Raw genomic sequence first — 5,064 nt, 5'->3', positions numbered from 1 at the left:
CGAACACGGTGGTGTTCTCAATTTGTCTCTACGTCCCCCACAAGTGTCAGGGGACTCGTCTGAAGTCGGAACCCTCTATGTGCAAACATCTGTTTGTAGAATCCAAAATCTTTGGGCTACAAACTAATGTGACCCCACTTGTCACAATGTTCTCCGTTTTGCCCTACGTTTTCCACAAGTGTCACGGGACTAATCTGAAGGTAACAGGTACTGATTAAAATGATAGATTTTTTAACCAGGGACCTCTCGCACCCTAAGCCATAATAGTACAACTATACCAACGATCCGTTTGGTCAAAGAATTTTCACTTTCCACAAAAATGACGGTCAGGATATTAATCGATGTCTCCATGTTGCTTAAGAGCTTCACATAGCATTGGTGGTATAGTGGTGAGCATAGCTGCCTTCCAAGCAGTTGACCAGGGTTTGATTCCCAGCCAATGCAGAGCATGATATATTCACTAGTTTCAGGGGCTGGGTGTCATTTCAAGTCTATTACATTGGAATCAATGTCCTTGTTCGTGGAAGTCAGATTTGCTCTTAGTTTTTGCAGGTTTTCTAAATGAAGTGCGATATTGAGCCAACTAGTGAATATCACAATAGATACGCAGTCCATCGCCTAAACCATTCAGCCACCTCGTCCTGCACCCAAGAGGTGGCTGTTTGCAACCAGTGGCCAGAGATCTGCCTGTCTGAGCTTGTTAAAAGATCTGCAAAAGGGCTCATCCGGGATTTGAACCCGGGACCTCTCGCACCCAAAGCGAGAATCATACCACTAGACCAACGAGACTTAGACAAGAATAAAATTGTTTTGCTTTCTGCGGCAATTACAATGAGGATATCAATTGTTCTTGTCCATGGTGCTTGGAAAGATTGAACCTCATGTGAGTGTTTGTGCTATACTTGTGAGCATAGCAGTCTTCCAAACTGTTGACCAGGCTTCAGTTCAAATCTTTTGTATTTCATCTGCTGTGTCTTTCACATTCTGTCTTCTTAAGCCGCGACAGCAAACTGATGATGAGTGTTGACAAATGAATATTGAGCAAAATGAGGTCAATTAATATTTTAAAAGAGAAAATGAAAAAATAAAACTTAAAAAAGAATGGAGCTCATTTATTTTGAGTCGATTGATGCATCAGTACGTGAATCAAAGTAAACGAACGTAAAAAATACCCATTCAAATCGATCAGTTTTCAACTAGAGAGATTGAAACGCGTCGTATCTGTCTCAAGCCTCCGTAACTGTTTATGTTACAACTCCACATCTGCAATAAATGGTGGTGGAGCTAGAGCGGTGTTTGTCAAACCATGAGACATACCAATAATCGGTATTCTCACAAAAACATCTGTAGCATCTGAACCGTTTGACCTACAACATCGTATGACCACTCCCTGGAAAGGGGAGACCCTCACGAACACGGTGGTGTTCTCAATTTGTCTCTACGTCCCCCACAAGTGTCAGGGGACTCGTCTGAAGTCGGAACCCTCTATGTGCAAACATCTGTTTGTAGAATCCAAAATCTTTGGGCTACAAACTAATGTGACCCCACTTGTCACAATGTTCTCCGTTTTGCCCTACGTTTTCCACAAGTGTCACGGGACTAATCTGAAGGTAACAGGTACTGATTAAAATGATAGATTTTTTAACCAGGGACCTCTCGCACCCTAAGCCATAATAGTACAACTATACCAACGATCCGTTTGGTCAAAGAATTTTCACTTTCCACAAAAATGACGGTCAGGATATTAATCGATGTCTCCATGTTGCTTAACCTGTTGGGTCTAGGGGGCAGCATTTGCACGTCTGGATAAAAAAAATGTACCCGATTTAATCTGGTTACTAATCCTACCCAGTAACTAGAATATGCATATACTTATTATATATGGATAGAAAACACTCTAAAGTTTCCAAAACTGTTTGAATGGTGTCTGTGAGTATAACAGAACTCATTTGGCAGGCAAAACCCTGAGACATTTTCTGACAGGAAGTGGATACCTGATGTGTTGTATTGAGTTTAAACCTCTCCCATTGAAAAACACAGGGGTTTAGGAATATTTTGGCACTTCCTATTGCTTCCACTAGATGTCACCAGCCTTTACAAAGTGTTTTGAGTCTTCTGGAGGGAGATCTGACCGAACAAGAGCCATGGAACGGTGATGTCCCATTAGACACCTGGCGCGCTACTTCATGTTGGGTACCCTCGTTCCAATACGTTATAAAAGGCTATGCATTCGTCCACCTTGAATATTATTCATGTTCTGGTTAAAAAAGGCCCTAATGATTTATGCTATACAACGTTTGACATGTTTGAACGAACGGAAATATATTTTTTCCCCTCGTTCATGACGAGAAGTCCGGCTGGCTTACATCATGTGCTAACGAGACGGAGATTTTTGGACATAAATGATGAGCTTTTTTGAACAAAACTACATTCGTTATGGACCTGTGATACCTGGAAGTGACATCTGATGAAGAGAATCAAAGGTAATGGATTATTTACATAGTATTTTCGATTTTAGATCTCCCCAACATGACGTCTAGTCTGTATCGCAACGCGTATTTTTCTGGGCACAGTGCTCAGATTATTGCAAAGTGTGATTTCCCAGTAAGGTTATTTTTAAATCTGGCAAGTTGATTGCGTTCAAAAGATGTAAATCTATAATTCTTTAAATGACAATATAATATTTTACCAATGTTTTCTAATTTTAATTATTTAATTTCTGACGCTGACTTGACTGCCGGTTATTGGAGGGAAACGATTTCCTCAACATCAATGCCATAGTAAAACGCTGTTTTTGTATATAAATATGAACTTGATAGAACTAAAAATGCATGCATTGTCTAACATAATGTCCTAGGAGTGTCATCTGATGGAGATTGTAAAAGGTTAGTGTATCATTTTAGCTGGTTTTATGGTTTTGGTGACCCTGTCTTTGACTTGACAAAACATTACACACAACTCTTGTAAATGTACTGTCCTAACATACTCTAAATTTATGCTTTCGCCGTAAAACCTTTTTGAAATCGTAAAACGTGGTTAGATTAAGGAGATGTTTATCTTTCAAATGGTGTAACATAGTTGTATTTTTGAAAAATTTGAATTTTGACATTTATTTGGATTCAAATTTGCCGCTCTTGAAATGCACCTGCTGTTGATGGAGTGCACCACAGGTGGCACGCTAGCGTCCCACCTAGCCCCAAGAGGTTGAGCTTCACATAGCATTGGTGGTATAGTGGTGAGCATAGCTGCCTTCCAAGCAGTTGACCAGGGTTCGATTCCCAGCCAATGCAGAGCATGATATATTCACTAGGTTTAGGAGCTGGGTGTCATTTCAAGTGTATTACATTGGAATCAATGTCCTTGTTAGTGGAAGTCAGATTTGCTCTTAGTTTTTGCAGGTTTTCTAAATGAAGTGCGATATTGAGCCAACTAGTGAATATCCATCGCCTAAACCATTCAGCCACCTCGTCCTGCGCCCAAGAGGTGGCTGTTTGCAACCAGTGGCCAGAGATCTGCCTGTCTGAGCTTGTTAAAAGATCTGCAAAAGGGTTCATCCGGGATTTGAACCCGGGACCTCTCGCACCCAAAGCGAGAATCATACCCCTAGACCAACGAGCCTTAGACAAGAATAAAATAGTTTTGCTTTCTGCGGCAATTACAATGAGGATATCAATTGTTCTTGTCCATGGTGCTTGGAAAGATTGAACCTCATGTGAGTGTTTGTGCTATACTTGTGAGCATAGCAGTCTTCCAAACTGTTGACCAGGCTTCAGTTCAAATCTTTTGTATTTCATCTGCTGTGTCTTTCACATTCTGTCTTCTTAAGCCGCGACAGCAAACTGATGATGAGTGTTGAAAATTAATATTGAGCAAAATGAGGTCAATTAATATTTTAAAAGAGAAAATGAAAAAATAAAACTTAAAAAAGAATGGAGCTCATTTATTTTGAGTCGATTGATGCATCAGTACGTGAATCAAAGTAAACGAACGTAAAAAATACCCATTCAAATCGATCAGTTTTCAACTAGAGAGATTGAAACGCGTCGTATCTGTCTCAAGCCTCCGTAACTGTTTATGTTACACCTCCACATCTGCAATAAATGGTGGTGGAGCTAGAGCGGTGTTTGTCAAACCATGAGACATACCAATAATCGGTATTCTCACAAAAACATCTGTAGCATCTGAACCGTTTGACCTACAACATCGTATGACCACTCCCTGGAAAGGGGAGACCCTCACGAACACGGTGGTGTTCTCAATTTGTCTCTACGTCCCCCACAAGTGTCAGGGGACTCGTCTGAAGTCGGAACCCTCTATGTGCAAACATCTGTTTGTAGAATCCAAAATCTTTGGGCTACAAACTAATGTGACCCCACTTGTCACAATGTTCTCCGTTTTGCCCTACGTTTTCCACAAGTGTCACGGGACTAATCTGAAGGTAACAGGTACTGATTAAAATGATAGATTTTTTAACCAGGGACCTCTCGCACCCTAAGCCATAATAGTACAACTATACCAACGATCCGTTTGGTCAAAGAATTTTCACTTTCCACAAAAATGACGGTCAGGATATTAATCGATGTCTCCATGTTGCTTAAGAGCTTCACATAGCATTGGTGGTATAGTGGTGAGCATAGCTGCCTTCCAAGCAGTTGACCAGGGTTTGATTCCCAGCCAATGCAGAGCATGATATATTCACTAGTTTCAGGGGCTGGGTGTCATTTCAAGTCTATTACATTGGAATCAATGTCCTTGTTCGTGGAAGTCAGATTTGCTCTTAGTTTTTGCAGGTTTTCTAAATGAAGTGCGATATTGAGCCAACTAGTGAATATCACAATAGATACGCAGTCCATCGCCTAAACCATTCAGCCACCTCGTCCTGCACCCAAGAGGTGGCTGTTTGCAACCAGTGGCCAGAGATCTGCCTGTCTGAGCTTGTTAAAAGATCTGCAAAAGGGCTCATCCGGGATTTGAACCCGGGACCTCTCACACCCAAAGCGAGAATCATACCACTAGACCAACGAGACTTAGACAAGAATAAAATTGTTTTGCTTTCTGCGGCAA

General features: G+C 41.1%; 1 non-coding gene across 1 annotated transcript; it reads right to left on the bottom strand.

The window, feature by feature from the left end:
• Positions 1 to 717: 717 nt before the first annotated feature.
• On the bottom strand, positions 718 to 789 carry trnap-ugg (transfer RNA proline (anticodon UGG)). Its single transcript has one exon. It is a non-coding gene; the product is annotated as a tRNA-Pro (tRNA).
• Positions 790 to 5,064: the final 4,275 nt, after the last annotated feature.

The sequence above is a fragment of the Salmo salar genome, unplaced genomic scaffold, assembly GCF_965601325.2.
Source record: "Salmo salar unplaced genomic scaffold, fSalSal1 ptg000378l, whole genome shotgun sequence".
In the NCBI taxonomy this organism is placed as follows: domain Eukaryota; kingdom Metazoa; phylum Chordata; class Actinopteri; order Salmoniformes; family Salmonidae; genus Salmo; species Salmo salar.
The sequence above is the reverse complement of the archived record's forward strand: the minus strand, read 5'-3'. Positions and strand labels throughout refer to the sequence as shown.